Genomic DNA, 17,328 nt, shown 5'->3' with positions numbered 1-17,328 from the left:
TTGATAATAACACCGTAATCCCAACATCAGACCAGCGCTCAGTTTAATAAAGTGATAAAATGCAAATTAATAGGAAATGTATTATATCCTTGTCAGTTCGCTTTCAGTAATATTACTTTCTTACATTTTAGTGATGAGGCCAAAGCGTTTGAATTGTCACAACTCGTACTTGGTAACCAGCGTAAGAATCAGCCATTGGCGATCTGCATCAATAAACTTTCACTTGACGAATGTAACAGGAAATTCAAATTAAAAAAATACCGAGGGGTCTGAGTTCCCCCCTAAAATAATATTTGTTTTAACAGATTAAGAGTACTCAGCCATCGACACGTCATAAAACTAACTCTCTCTCTCTCTCTCTCTCTCTCCGTAAATAAATAGCATTTGCTTCTTCAACAATACAAGGTCACGGTCAGCGATTAATTGCTTTCTTATGCAACGTTTACCCTTCCCGGAATTAACTACATTCAGTAATTAATAGCTCGTTGTACTCAAGTGGGAAAAGGATTTAACTGAAGTTCTGAGTGTGTGTGTGTGTGTGTGTGTGTGTGTGTGTGTGTGTGTGTGTGTGCGCGCGCGCGCCTGCGCGCGCCCCGCAATCGTATGAAATGGAGTGGCACATCAAATTTAGGCCAAACGCCAAGCGCTGGGACCTACGAGGTCATTCAGCGCTGAAAGGAAAACTGGGAGCAAAAGAGGTTTTAAAGGTATAACAGGAGGAAAACCTCAAAGCAGTTGCACTAAGAAACAATTGTAGGAGAGGGTGGAAAGTAAGACGGAAGAAAGAGAATATGAACGGAGGTACAGTAACAGGAATAAAAGGGGGTTGCAGCTAGGTGCCGAAAGGGCACTGCAAAGATCCTCAACTAATGCCTACAGCGCACCGCGTAAGGTGCACTCAACGGAACTAGGCACTAACCCCCTGCGGAGGCGGAATCGTCTGGACATGATGCCCAATTGGAGAGACAATTCAATAACGAGAATAAGTAATAACCACTGCGACCAAGACCCCAAAGGCTCTGAAGAAAATTTATGGTTAGCGTTTGTAACATCGAGGAAACTGGCCGAATGAAGTCTCAAGCGAAATTGTCCTCTTGAGAGCAAAGCAGACAACGATACAGGGTCGATACTGAACAAGTACGTGGAAAGGTAAGAATAAAGAATAAATGCGAAGGACGGGACTGATTGATTGATTTATGGCTACTAAAATTGGCGTCACAGCATCTAGATTATTGACGTCGTAATATTCAAATAGAAAACTAATAAATAAATCAAACAATTTAAAAAGAGGTTCATATGGGAAATATATAAAAACAAATATAAAGAAATAAATATGTATATATATAATGTATATGTATATACATCATCATATTGTTCATACATACTATACACACATACGAAGAACGGGAACAGAACTTGAAACAGAAATGGTGAGAAACAGGGAAGTGAATTAGAAGTAATAAAACAGTGAATGCTGAAATTTCCGCGTTCGCGTAGGCTGTGACAAGGTCTGAAGAATAGTTGCGAGATGGGGAAGGCGTGGTTTCACGGGCGCAGGGGGCGGAGTAGAGAGAATAGTGGCCGTATTAACTCTTCCTCGGAAAGGGGAGCTTTGGGTCTCATGAATAATTTACTCTTACGTACTACTGTCGCACAGAATAAAGACTCTGGGAGCCAAGGGGATTCTTCAGTGTCGAGATACCTATAGAAAGAGCGGAAGTACAGGAGTCGTGAAACATTACAGCTGTTTGTTAAAATAAATAAAGTCCATTACTGGTCTGAAGTTTATTACAGAACGAAACTAGAAAAAACAATGAATTGAGAGTTAGTGGAGAAAGCACTGGCTGATGAGTTGAAGGTGGAAGAAGGTGAAAGGTTGATCTGCTCACCAGCATTAGTACTATGATTATCATTTCTCTCTCTCTCTCTCTCTCTCTCTCTCTCTCTCTCTCTCTCTCTCTCTCTCTCCGAAAATAAAATATTGAGGACATAACAACATCTTCAAAATGACTCCACTCTTTTCAATAAAGAGGCCGATGGAGTGGAAAACTTAATGCGAAATATTAGGCAGCTCAAACTGAACTGAAACATGAAAACGGCGATGGAATAGAAAAAGTGTATAAAAAGTTTAGATAAAGTTATTCGTCAGTGATGGAAAGAGAAAATTCTAAAAAAATATTCTGAGATTATTTCACTGATAGCAGCGATAGTAATGGCGTATCTCGATTCCAAAGATATAGTGGAATTGTTTGTCCTTCCCCGGGTGACAGTAGGGGAGACATGACACAGCCACCCACCCCCTGCAAACCGGCTTGTCCGCCCCAGGTGGGGGCGAGGTAGGTAGGGGAACGGGAGGGCAGTGGAGATATCCACCCTTCTGCAAACTTGTTTATCTGCACCGGGGATCGGGCTGATAAAAAGACAAGCGCTGTTCCAATGCGCAACACCAACAAGCTCATATATTAGCTCTTATATATATATATATATATATATATATATATATATATATATATATATATATATATATATATATATATATACCCCACATACATATATATATATATACACATCTCAAGAAAAATGCCACTACCAAAAAAAAATTAATACAGTCACATAAACATTATCTTTCTATCTATAACACAAATAAATATAGGATATTAATAACTGAACCAAGAACAATCTTCTATATTGGAGAACTTCACGCTTTTTAAAATCATGAAAACACGATGAGAACTTGAAACTGAGTTATCTATTCCCATCCAGTAATCAAGGATTTTCTCTCATTCTGGAAACGTTTTCTCTCACTAACGTTTTCTCTCACACGGAAATCACAAACGTTTGTAAAGTTTCCTTGCGGTCAACACAATCTTTAGCCTTATGCTATTCGCCGAAAAAAAAAAGTGCATAACTATGCATACACATACACCAACAGGTAAAAACTATCAATATGAACCATCAACACACAGGATAGGAAAAACTACAATTCTCTCATTCATTAACTGAAAATAAATGCGGGTAACACTAATTAGAACTCTCACACATAAACACTGTCTATTCTCACCTTGGGTATATCCGCCGTCACTTACCTGTAGATATCACCGACCTACGTCATTAACTTACCTGCAAAGGTGAGAGAAAGGAATGTGGTTAATTATGTTTCCGGGAAATTTCGAAGGCTGGTTCTTGTACTTACAGACTATCAGCTACATGTGAATATTCATTCCTAGATAGCAAGAAAAATTCGCTTAAATCTCAACGACGAATGAATTCTCATTCGCTCAGAGATGACCTGCGGATTCTAGTCGTGAATGCCAGTTAACGAATGAGAGGTACCACCGCATTGCACAATCTCTCCTAACACGTCATCCTTCTTGAATGACAGACAGCATAACGCCAGACCGACACGCTTCTCCTTGGACCCAGTTCTCTACAGATAATTCGGTGGTCTGGGAAACTTTTGTTTTTCTTTAATTTGTATAGAGGACAGAAGTGGATCTGGTACTGGAATATAATATTTAAGCCAAAGGCCAAGCACTGGGACTTATGAGGTCATTCAGCGCTGAAACGGAAACTGAGGGTATAGGAGGTTTGAAAGGTGTAACAGGAGAAAAATCTTGCAGTTGCACTATGAAACAACTGTTGGATCTGGTACTGGGATATAATATTTAGGCCAAAGGCCAAGCACTGGGACCTATGAGGTCATTCAGCGCTGAAGGGGAAACTCAGGGTAGAGAAGGTTTGAAAGGTGTAACAGGAGGAAAACCTCGCAGTTGCACTATGAAACAATTGTTAGGAGAGAGTGGAAAGTAACACTGAAGAGGGAGAATATGAACGGAGGTACAGTAAAAGGAATGAAAGGGGTTGTAGCTAGGGGCCGAAGGGACGCTGCAAAGAACCTGAAGTAATGCCTTTTACCGGTGTTCTAGCCAAGAGAAAAGAAAGTTCTTTTTTCTCAAAACAGTGGGTACAAGTGGTTAGTTAGGTAATATTCAAACCTCGCTGGGAATCTATTAGAAAAAAATCAAGCTTTCCTTTTTTTCATTAAGAATAATAAAAAAAATCTTATTTTAGTAATATTTAAACTTTATTAGTGTTCTAGCCGGTATCCCTGAAAAATAATTTCCCTTGTTTTCTTACTCGCTACATATGAAAAAAGTGATTATAATGATCACGTTTAATCCTCACTGCTGTTTTGGTTGAAAATTTTCTACATAAGGAGTCATCTTTGGTATGGTAATTAAGGGATGAAAAAGTGTTATGGACTATACCGGTGGCCAAAACCTTTGCCGTCTTTTGTAGTGATTTATAATAATCATGTTTATGATGAGATCTCCAATAAAAGCGTGCGAATTACATTTCAGCCCTCGTAAAAGGAAACTGTAGTGATGCATACTTATCTGATTGTGCATGGGTTTAGTTTATTGGTGTTGTAATAGAAATAAAATTCTCTTTCACACACAAACATACTCACATGCTCCTTTACTTTACAAGATTTCGCTACAGGGAAAAACTACGCTGATTTATAGGTTACAAGAGACTTGTAAATTCTCTCTCTCTCTCTCTCTCTCTCTCTCTCTCTCTCTCTCTCTCTCTCTCTCTCCTGCGGAGACTACCGAAGCCAGCCTATAAAAACGAGACTCGTTAAGATGGAAGAATAGCATAAACATTCAGAAAGCTGACCGTAATCCCCTAAAACGCGGGGTCTTAGATTAGCTTCCGAAAATTATATGACAGAACCTCCAGTTGCAATACTTCACGACGAGGAAAAAAAATTAATAAGAATAAAAATGTGACGTAATTTGTTACTGAGCGTGGGAATATATATTATCCTGGACTCGGCCGTACTCTAACAGCTTTCAGGAAAAGTCTGGGCGAAACAGTCCTGTTTAATGTGAATTTATCAGTCATGACTTCCTGGGGGTTTTCTGTCCTAGAGAGAGAGAGAGAGAGAGAGAGAGAGAGAGAGAGAGAGAGAGAGAGAGAGAGAGACCTTGTTAGTTACTCAGCTGCATAGCTATTTCCAAGTTCGTCAAAAACATTTAAATTTTATAAGAAACTGCAAAGTTTATCGAATACAGTGCCCCAAATGAACAGATACAGATGTTAAAATCTGATAACTTGTTTTAACTTAGTCTTCCCAAGACAGGTGTTAGTAGCCCAATCCGCGTCTCCTTTATCTAATACAGTTCTGGAGAGAATAGGCAGGTATTCAGGTTCTATTACTCATATTAATAATATTACTTCTATTAGTAATATTCTATTAGTCGAGAGAGAATTGAAGCTGGATTAACCCAGCCATGAACGTCAGTTTACCTATAATTTCATATTGGGAAAATCTTCTTTGTATTAATATACTTAATGTGCTCACACAATGGTTTGAATTTAAGCAAGCAATCATGGACTGCAAGAACAATTACGAAATTCAAAAGTGAATTCCATAATTCCGTACCAAATAGCAACCACCCCTCCCTCTAACCCCTGGACCAGTAACCCCCAGAAACACACACACACACACACACACTCTCTCTCTCTCTCTCTCTCTCTCTCTCTCTCTCTCTAGGAAGTTTATCCCACACGCTCTCGGGGAAAACGAAAACCCCTGCTTTGAAACTAATTAGTATAGTATATATAGAATTCTCTCTCTCTCTCTCTCTCTCTCTCTCTCTCTCTTTTGAGGAAGTTCATCCCATACGCTCTCGGGGAAAACGAAAACCCCTGTATCTCGCGAGCGCTTGGTGCATCATTAACAAGTCTTCGCAACGCGTTCATTTGTCTCCCTAACGTCCTGGGAGTGACGAAGGTGCCCTCTTTAAGAACAGATCTTCTTTTCCTCCCCACAGCAAGAAAACAGAATAACAGAATAATATTCGTCTTAATCCGCCTTTAGCCAAACATCTCGGAGCTCGGGTTCAAAGTAATTGCGCTAAGTGAATTGAGTCCTCCAGACTTGACGAAGAAGAAGAAGAAGAAGAAGAAGAAGAAGAAGAAGAAGAAGAAGAAGAAGAAGAAGACGAAGAAGGAGGAGGAGGAGGAGGAGGAGGAGGAGGAGAAGAAGAAGAAGAAGAAGAAGAAGAAGAAGAAGAAGGAGGAGGAGGAGGAGGAGGAGGAGGAAGAGGAGGAGGAGGCGAAGAAGAAGAAGAAGAAGAAGAAGAAGAAGAAGAAGGAGGAGGAGGAGGAGGAGGAGGAGGTGGAGGAGGAGAAGAAGAAGAAGAAGAAGAGGAAGAAGAAGAAGAGGGAGGAGGAGGAGGAGGAGGAGGAGGATAAGAAGACGGAACCTACCATAGCCCTCAAATAACTTCGTACACCCCAACACCTTCCTCCCATATTCCTAGGTCTCCAACACCCTCCTCCTTACACCTGTGTCTAACCCCACCTTCCCACCTCAACAGCCCGGAGGAAATACGATGACAGGACGAGTATCATCATCATCATCATCATCAAGGTCTTGGTCATTATCCTCGTCATTACACCAAACATGCGCTTTAATACCTTTGACCATCCATTTGTTGATGAAAGGTGAGTTATACCCAGTAGCGGTGGAGGTTGGGGGGGGGGGGTAGTAATGTTGTGCGTTTGGGGTGAAATGTATTGGGATGGGGATCCCCCATCACCCCCTCCCCCTACACTTCCTCTTCCCCTTCCCTCACCCTCCCCCCCCCACTACAAAAAAACAAAAACCTTGCTGCCATTATGCGCACCCACGCGACGGGAAATAACCCGGCTTATCGCACCACTGAGGTCACTTGTCTACAATGATATAAAGGATACTTGACCTGGCCATGAACAAGACGGGGAAATTTATTCGAATTCCATTAATCTCTTGTAAATGCAAAAATCACAGACACGGCGGGGGGGGGGGGATTCCACCTATAAAGCAAGCACAACATGCTTTCACACAACCGTAGTCAAATGTAAAACTAAGTAAAAAGTCCCCATGATACAGCAATGCATGCTTTTACACAAACGTATGTGAAAAAATGTAAAATGTAAAACTTACGTACGAAGATACGCAGAAAGGGTTGGAGTACGAAGTGATGTTATAGAAAGGAATTTGGCTTTAATTCAAAAAACCCCTGGGGGTGGGAGTAGGCTAGTGCCGTCAGTGCACCTCACGCGGTGCACTGTGGGCATTACTTAAGGTTCCACGCAGCGGCGTATCGTCGACCCCAAACTACAACCCCTTTCATTCCTTTTACTATACCTCCGTTCACATTCTCTTTCTCCCATCTTACTTTCCACCGTCTCCTAACAATTGTTTAAACATTATTTTCAGAGCTGAATGACCGCATAGGTCCCAGCGCTTGGATTTTGACCTAAATTCTATATTACAATTAATGAAAAAAGTAGTCGTATTACTTATATTACATAAGACCTAGCTACACCATTTCATACAAAATAAAAGATCGGGAACGCTTAGAGGTTTGCTGAGAATCGGAAGATTACCTCTGGAGCCATACACCTCTTGAGAAAACTGTGTAATTGTGTGTGTGTGTGTGTATATATATATATATATATATATATATATATATATATATATATATATATATATATATATATATATATATATATATATATATATATATATATATATATAGTATAATTCTGATTATTATCAGATCGAACCTGTGTTTTTTCAGAAAAGATTAGGACTGTTGATTACTCGGCCACAAAGTCATAAATTTTTATGACTTGTGTGGCCTAGTTGTCAAGTGGTCTGGTCTTTCATCTGAAAGACCTGCCCGATCCTGATGTGAGTCAGAAATTTATTTCTGTTCCACACGTGATTGTGTGTTAATTATTTCCATATATATTTATATATATACACACACCCTATATATATATATATACTCGTATATATATATATATATATATATATATATATATATATATATATATATATATATATATATATATATATATATATCCTGTCAACAGAAAAGCCATACTGGGAAAAGCCAAAGCCTTTACGAGTACCACCAACGCCGAGTTTTACCTCCACCTAACGAGACCTTCATTTTCACTTTCGGCAGTTCCAAAACTTCCAATAAATGATTCGCCATAAATTCGGCGTTTGCATAGGGCCCCACTTTCAATTGCTTTAATTTTCTAATTTGGTAACTTACAAGGCAGCTAAACTCGACAGTTATTGGCGCGTTTCGCTAATATAAGGCCCGGTTTCATATTCGCCGACTGCAGATTTTTGTTGTCGTAATTTTTTTTTTCCCTCCAAAGTATGAAGCCTTATCTTTGCATTTCTTAATTGGGTATTTCTGAGCTCCTATATCAATAAGTGATTTTTATCCTTATGTTTTCCTCGGCTAATTTTCTCCCTCGGCTTAGATGAGGGAAAGCTATGTATGTCTGTTCACGAGCCTTTCAAATAAAAATATTAGTTCTATTATTCCATCACTGAAACTACCGACAGATTAAAGCAAAAGGAGCGATTGTATACTGTTCAAGATTATTAAGATTAATGCAGGAAAAAAGTTATACGTAAAAATTCCAATTCAAGAAATCTGAATCAATGCCTGGATGGATTGGATGACATGAATGCAAAAGTAGATGATGGATCTTAAAAATGATAGAAGATCGGATGCAGTTAACCACATCTATCAAGAAGGATATGTTTTCTGTTTCAGTTTGTCTGATTCTTTGTTTCGTTCGTGTTTGACTGTGGATTCTAACGAAAATTCGATCAAAGGTGAGATATGTGACTGGCATCAATTGATTATCGTTTGGGAGAGATAAGAATGTAACAGAGTTCTGTGTTCTCCAAACACACTTTAGATCGCTTCTGCATTTTCAGAGTAACTTTGTAGACAATGATAGAATGGAGGAAGCGGTAAACTGAAGTGAATTCAGCAGAAGTTTTAGAATGCAAGTGTGAAAAGGAAAAAAAGTTGGAACACTGAAGGAGATTGTTGAGCCAATGCTCCAGCATGGAACGACGTGTTATTGCCGATTATCAATCAAAAGAAAGGAGAAGGAAGCTGTAAGGATGGATCGTCTGTTAAGTATATATAGAGTAAAGGGATCTGGAATGTAATAAATAGAGATACATCGAAATTTACGTAAAAAGCATATTAAGAGATGGATCAGGATTTAAGCGGATTTGGGAATATTAAGAGAAGAGAAAGCTTGGGTGGAAAACAGGCGTATAACTCTGAAGTCATGAAGTAAGGAGGTAAGCGACGGACCAAGAAAATTACTGGGTTGATTTTGTCAAAACAGTCTACAAAGAGTAAGATTACGTGAAGATGCTGTCTTCTTTTCTCTGAAGGTCCATTAACCCTGCTAAGGGGAAACACACTGGAGAGTGAGAAACATCTAACTTGAGGAGAGAGAGAGAGAGAGAGAGAGAGAGAGAGAGAGAGAGAGAGAGAGAGAGAGAGAGAGAGAGAGCTCACATGATCATTCTACAGTTGAAAATAATCTTTGACCACTACTGTAGCGACTTACAATTAATAGTTCCAATGAGAGAGAGAGAGAGAGAGAGAGAGAGAGAGAGAGAGAGAGAGAGAGAGAGAGAGAGAGAGAGAGATTACGATCATTCTACAGTTGAAAATAATCTTTGATCACTAATGTAGCAACTTACAGTTAATAGTTCCACGAGAGAGAGAGAGAGAGAGAGAGAGAGAGAGAGAGAGAGAGAGAGAGAGAGCTCATTGACGATCATCTCCTACAGTTGAAAATAATCTTGACCACTACTGTAGCGACTTACAAATTAATAGTTCCACGAGAGAGAGAGAGAGAGAGAGAGAGAGAGAGAGAGAGAGAGAGAGAGAGAGAGAGAGAGAGAGAGAGAGAGCTCATTACGATCATTCTACAGTTGAAAATAATCTTTGATCACTAATGTAGCAACTTACAGTTAATAGTTCCACGAGAGAGAGAGAGAGAGAGAGAGAGAGAGAGAGAGAGAGAGAGAGAGAGAGAGAGAGAGAGAGAGAGAGAGCTCATTACGATCATTCTACAGTTGAAAATAATCTTTGACCACTACTGTAGCGACTTACAATTAATAGTTCCACGAGAGAGAGAGAGAGAGAGAGAGAGAGAGAGAGAGAGAGCTCATTACGATCATTCTACAGTTGAAAATAATCTTTGATCACTAATGTAGCAACTACAGTTAATAGTTCCACGAGAGAGAGAGAGAGAGAGAGAGAGAGAGAGAGAGAGAGAGAGAGAGAGAGAGAGAGAGAGAGAGAGAGCGCTTATTACGATCTCAGATACCCACTACAGTAACATACAATCAATAGTTTTCCCTTCAGTTTTAAGAAAAAATTGAGAGCCAACAAAATCGGAAACCTTCCGTTTTCTGTGTCCTCAATGAAGAGTTACACACGTGAAGTGTTGGCAAGACAAAAATAGTTGGCCGCAACCTCTCGAGCTCCAAAATCGGAGGAGAAAATCCTTGAGGCCTGGAAAAGGTGAGGCAGACTTCATTACCTGGAAGTGTCTCTCTGCCGGAATAAACGCCATAGGTAAAGGATCCAGGTATGAAACCTGTTACTTATACTCATGATGCATGCTATCCAAGGAGAGAGAGAGAGAGAGAGAGAGAGAGAGAGAGAGAGAGAGAGAGAGAGAGAGAGAGAGAGAGAGAACTTAGCTGTCTCTCGGTTGTATATTTAAAATATTTAATAGAGAGAGAGAGAGAGAGAGAATTTAGCTGTCTCTGGGTTGTATATTTACTATGTAAAATGTTTAATAGAGAGAGAGAGAGAGAGAGAGAGAGAGAGAGAGAGAGAGAGAGAGAGAGAGAGAGAGAGAGAGAATTCAGCTGTCTGACTCTCTGGGTTGCATATTTACTATGTAACCTGTTTAAGAGAGAGAGAGAGAGAGAGAGAGAGAGAGAGAGAGAATTTAGCTGTCTCTGGGTTGAATATTTACTATGTAAAATGTTTAATAGAGAGAGAGAGAGAGAGAGAGAGAGAGAGAGAGAGAGAATTTAGCTGTCTCTGGGTTGAATATTTACTATGTAAAATGTTTAAGAGAGAGAGAGAGAGAGAGAGAGAGAGAGAGAGAGAGAGAGAGAGAGAGAGAGAGAGAGAGAGAGAGTTAGCTTTCCGTTTTTCAACCCTAATATCCTTGTAGTTTTAATCGAATGTTTAAGAATCATACCAAAATGTTAGGAACATATAAATGAAAATGTTGCGACCTTTAAAGCCAATTACCTCCGCGAAAGTTTTGAGAAAAATGTAGTTGCACAGCAAACTTGGGAAAAATTTTACAACTGCAACAATCCAAAGAGGTACTGCGTAAAAGCTGGGTGCAGCTGAGCAATTGCAATGTTGCCAGATGCCTAAAATAGTGACATATGACAGGTCTTGTCTCTACTGACATTAGGCACGACAAGAATGCCGTGCCGTGTGCATATTCTTATGACTCTAAATGGGCCAGGGTACAGCAATCGAGACATGGACAAGAGGTGCTATTCAATACAAGAGATTGGAAATGTTTGTAGTTTTATCTGCATTATAATCAAGAACAGTAAGGTGGATTTATTTGTATTATAACTCGCCAGCTTGCGCCAGTCGACACATGGATACTGCAAATTATCTCAAATATGAGAAGTTTCCTTAGTTAGAAAGAAGGAAAATTGTGCTCATCTGGATAGAGAGAGAAATGGGTTAAGGAAATATTACTTGAATAATTGAGGGAAGTGACGCAATAAGGCTCGGAGGAAAAATACCGCAGGAGGTGAAAGAGGAGGAAGTATATCTGATAAAGGGGAGCAGACCAACCTGCTTAGTTAACCAAAATAGGTCACATTACCTCAAGCAAATGCAAGCAACAGCAGGAATGACAAAATTATGTAGTAAAAGAGTGTCATATTTCAGCAGCTTTGCATGGCCATGATTTTACAATACTCTGCAGAAATAACACGATACTATCGCAAACTAAACGTGAGTGAACTTACACCGCAATAGTTTCTTTTAAACCATACTGGGCACAGATATAAAATGCCCGGATCAGTAAAACAACTCTCAAACAAAATTACTTTTCATCTTCCAAGACGACAAGACTATTTGAAACGCTGAATACCATAACGCCACAAGACCACAAAAGGACGCAAAAGTAATTTCCAAGTTAAAACAACATATTTCAAAGAACGATGAATGCCAAGCTGACGATCATCCTTCTTTGCACAACAACCAGAACTGTGAAACTCATCACATATTATTTTCAACCGGAAGCAAAGGCTGGAAGTCAAAGATTAATAAAAATATCTCTATTGAAGTAATTTCAAATTCAAAACACAAAATAGAAACAGGTAAAAAATGCGCCTAAGTTTTTTCTTCGGCGCAATCGAGTTTACTGTACAGTGTATAATCAAGGCCACCGAAAATAAATCTATCTTTCGGTGGCCTCGGTATAATGCTGTATGAGCCGTGACCCATGAAACTTTAACCACGGCCCGTTGGTGGCCTGCCCTATATCGCTGCCAGATGCACGATTATGGCTAACTTTAACCTTAAATAAAATGAAAACGGCAGAGGCTAGAGGGCTGCAATTTGCTATGTCTGAAGATTGGAGGGTGGATGATCAACATACCAATTTGCAGCCCTCTAGCCTCAGTAGTTTTTAAGATCTGAGGGCGGGCAGAAAAAGTGCCGACAGAATAAGTGCGGACGGACAGACAAAGCCGGCACAACAGTTTTCTTTTCAGAAAAGTAAAAACGAAGGTTAACAAGCGAGAGATATGACGTAAAAAGAGTTCATTTCAAACCAGATTATGTGGAAAAGAAGCTTCGATTAAAACAAGACGTGTAATCCCATCAGTAACGAAGCAAAAAAACCATTTTTTTTTTCGGTGTCTCTCCATTGCGATTTTTCCATTCTTCTCCTTCCTTTTCTTCTTCTTCTTCTTCTTGAAATCGCATAAACAACGCTAACACTTGCTTTTACAAAGGATGCAAGGGACATCCGCTCGTCCGTCCGTTCGCGCGTCCGTTCTTCTGTCCGTACGTTCGTCGGTTCGTTCTCCCGGTCGTCCGTTCGCCCGTCCGTTCGTTCGTCCGTCAGTCCGTTCGTTCGTTCGTCAGTCCGTTCGTTCGTCCGTTCTCCCGTCCGCCCGTCCGTTCGTCCGTCCGTTCGCCCATCCGTTCGTTCGTCCGTCAGTCCGTTCGTCCGTCCATCCATCCGTTCATCCGTCTGTCCGTTCACCCATCCGTTCGTCGTCCGTCAGTCCGTTCGCCCGTCCGTACGTCCGTCGTACATTTCCGACGAAACCTCATAGAGGCAAAACTATACAGTAGAAGTGAAAAGTCATCAAGAACGGAAAGAAAGGAATAAGAAGAAAAGGAATAATAAAAAAGGAATAACAAAAGGAATAACATCTCGTTCTCATTACGGGCGGAACGCCGATAATACTTTCCAAATGGTATAATCTCCTTTGTATTGCCGGATTAGGGGAGCAATTAAGAAAGAGGGCGAAAAATCAATTATCATAATGGCAGTATTAAAACTTCTTGAGGAAACTTCTTTCGTCTGGAAGAGAGAGAGAGAGAGAGAGAGAGAGAGAGAGAGAGAGAGAGAGAGAGAGAGAGATTTATGAAGTAAGAGGGCTGAAAATTGACTGAACTTTATACAGGTGGGAAAATATTGAATGTATGTGCACATATACACACACACACATATATATATATATATATATATATATATATATATATATATATATATATATATATATATATATATATATATATATATATATGTACAGTATATATATATATATATATATATATATATATATATATAAATATATATATATATATATATATATATATATATATAATATATATATATATATATATTTATATATATATATATATATATATATATATATATATGTACAGTATATAAGAGAGAGAGAGAGAGAGAGAGAAAAAAGCTTTCATTCTTGATTATTTTTTTATCCGAGATAAAAACATAACTTTAGGCTATGACAGTAGCGACTTGTTCGGAACAATTACCGTCCTGGAAGCATAACGGTCAAGTTGGTTAACGTTTCATATCTACCTTTTCTTATCAATTTACCAATGGACCGGATTTTGCAGGATTCCTGGATTACAAATCACGAAAAGTCCCTTACCCATAACGCTCCTCTGTGTGTTTAACCGAATTGAATTGAATATAGAGTTTAGGCCAAATGCCAAGCTCTGGGACCTATGAGGTCATTCAGCCCTGAAAAGGAAATTGACAGTAAAAAGTCTGAAAGGCGTAACAGGAGGACAACCTCGCAGTTGCACTATGAATCAATTGTTAGGAGAGGGTGGAAAGTAAGACGGAAGAAAGAGAATATGAAAGGAGGTACAGTAAAAGAAACGAAAAGGGTATGTTACCTACTTAACCCGAGGCTAACTCAGAGGTACCGCCTTCTTTCTGCATGCTTATAAAAGGGCCAGTGGTCAGCGAGTCTGACCCTGGCTGTGCGACGGCAAGTCTAAGCGAAGTTTAATACCAAAAGATAATAATTTTTGCGCAAAGAAAAATAGATACATGGGGAGACACAGGCTTTTATAAATATTAATATTAATATTTATATTTCTAATATTAAAAATATTCTGTTCTGATTACCAAGCAGGAAATGATTCTAGTACCATATCATTACCACTAGACGCATTTAAGGATTCAAAATAACCCAGAAACGGTTCCATTTCTTTAAAAGCTTATCAACTGGCTACAATTATCTCTGGAGCTTCGGAGAAGGAGAAGAGATTTTCCGTAATCACCAGAATCCTACCTAACATACGCAAAGACAATAATTACCAAGTAAATCACCCAGCTTCGAATAATTGCAACCACGAGACTGCAATCGTTGCAAAGACCCTACGTTATGCGTAAACAACTAATTGCAGCGGAGAAAAATCCGCAGAAAAATAAACGAAATATCTTAAAAAGTATTTTAAAGTAATGAACCAAATTACGCCAGTGCTTAATTACCATAATGCAAGCTTGATGACGAGGTGGAGAGAAGACTTTCGCTCAATATTCACCAAATGCCCTCGACTTTTTAATGCTTGCTAACATAACGAACACGTGTACGTACTACTTTAATATTACGCGGTGCACTGTACGCATTACTTGAGGTTCTTCGCAGCGTCCCTTCTAGCTATCACCCCTTTCATTGCTCTTCCTGTGCCTCGGTTCATATTCTCTGTCTTCCATCTTACTTTCCACCCTCTCCTAACAACTGTTTGATTATGAAACTGCGAGGTCTTCCTCCTGTTACACCTTTCAAGCCTCCTTTACTCTCAATTTCCTTCTCATCGTTGAATGACCTCACAGGTCCCAGCGGTTGGGCTTTGGACTAAATTTTATATTCCTTTCCATGAAATGTGAATTGATACATTAAGCTGGCCTTCAGAGAACACCTAGAGCTCCTAAGAACAGTTCGTAAAATTAATTTTACAGAAATAATGAGTGCATCAAAGTTTACACATTTAAAAACCACCGACAGAAAAATCTACCAAAAACCTCTCGAGCGAACAGGAAATCAATGTCAGAAAAATTGCAGGCTGGATGCCATTACAATGGAATGGAATATAAAATTTAGGTCACAGGCCAAACGCTGGAACCTGTGAGGTCATTCAGTGCTGAAGAGGAAACTGAAAGTAAAGAAGGTCTGAAAGGTGTAACAGGAGGAAAACCTCGCAGTCGCACTACGAATCAACTGTTAAAAGAGGGTTGGAAAGTAAGATGAAAGAAAGAGAATGCGAACGGAGGTATTATAACAGGAATTAAAGGGGTTGCAGCTAAGCGCCGGGGGAACGCCTGCAAAGAACCCGAAGTAATGCTTACAGTGCACCGCGTGAGGTGCACTGACGGCGCTAACGGCACTAACCCCCAACAGGGGGAGAGGGGGAGGGATACCATCAGAGAAAATAGTAAGCTTCCAGTCTGTCGTGAGGCGATGTTTAATCTGCTGGAAATAAACAATGGCTGAACACCAAACCCTAGTCCCAACCCAACGCTTATCTCGACCGAGGGATTACCTCCAAAATTAGCGTTAATTTCTGCATCACAACTATACCAGGGATCATCAAAGCTACATAATAAGTGCCGACGGAAAATCCAAAGGATTTACTTCCAAACACCGACTGCAAATGCCGTTAACGGAATATCAACCAATGAAAAATTAATTTGAATTTTACAGGAAGTGCGTGGGTAAAATTTACTGACTTACATTTCATAAAATTTCGGACAGACTGAATTCTGAAAACGATAAGAAAAGAAAAAGCAATAAACAAGGGCTGTCATAAATCACCGATTATACTTGATGATTAACAAAATAAAAAAAAAAAAAATAGTCACCTCTCGATTTAACATGAGCTGACCTCAAACGTACGAAGATAAGCAAGAATGATTGAAAATCGTGACTTCAAGATCACAAACGCCGCCGCCCTCGTACTGCGAAATTAGGCAGTAGATAAAGATATTACAATAAAGACGTTGCATTTGGGGCCAGTTTGCTTCGACCTTACTTAAGGTGAAAAACAGGTACGGTTGTGTGACATATATTTATTTTTTATCTGCTCACGTTCACCAGGATTTAACGAGGCTTGTATTAACCCTATTAGGAAAGACCTCTTAAAAGTGTCTGTGTAATGATATCTATAGCCTATCTATCTACCTACATACATATATAATACATATGTACATGTATATGTATATATACATATAAATATACATATAAATATACATATGTATATGTAAATGTATATATACACTAATGATATGTATACATATTTATACGTATATATGTATATATACACTAATGATACCTATTTCTATCAGGAGTGTTTGTCGAATATTAAATAAAAACTAATAACAACCAGTCTCTCTCTCTCTCTAAACCTCATGCAGGTCCTGTGAGAGCTACGATTCGACTAAACTTCAAGATATTGGCTTCTTCTATCGCCAGATTATCACAATGAAGAGAAAAGGAAGCAGCAATTTCCTAAAAAGCATCACTATACTTCTAAATGTCCACAAACTTGGCCTTCCCACTGGGAGAAGCCTGGCAATGTAGTTTACCTTATCAAAATTCATAGCACCTGGTCAAGCGGGATTCAGGCTACTGCTCTGACAAGACTACGTGAGGATCACATCTGTTGGGTGCAGTATCCAAAGGTGAACAGGCTTCGAAACTTCTGCATTATTTGGCTAACTGAAAAGGTAATTACTTCCAAGCGTCAAAGGTCCCTTTGACAAGCCTGATCAGTCGTTGCGGTAAATGTAAAGACTGCTGTAATATGTAACAGGCCACTTCGTGGGGAATTCAGCCAAACATTTCAATCCGCTAAGGTCACGAGGTGGAGTTGTTCT

General features: G+C 39.4%; 1 protein-coding gene across 3 annotated transcripts in view; it reads right to left on the bottom strand.

The window, feature by feature from the left end:
- Nucleotides 1–17,328, bottom strand: part of LOC136846606 (connectin-like) — a 298,368-nt gene that overhangs the window by 48,632 nt on the left and 232,408 nt on the right. The window lies entirely within an intron of this gene.

The sequence above is a fragment of the Macrobrachium rosenbergii genome, chromosome 15 (genome assembly GCF_040412425.1).
Source record: "Macrobrachium rosenbergii isolate ZJJX-2024 chromosome 15, ASM4041242v1, whole genome shotgun sequence".
NCBI classification, from domain to species: Eukaryota; Metazoa; Arthropoda; class Malacostraca; order Decapoda; family Palaemonidae; genus Macrobrachium; species Macrobrachium rosenbergii.
This window is presented reverse-complemented; position numbering and strand designations above follow the sequence as displayed.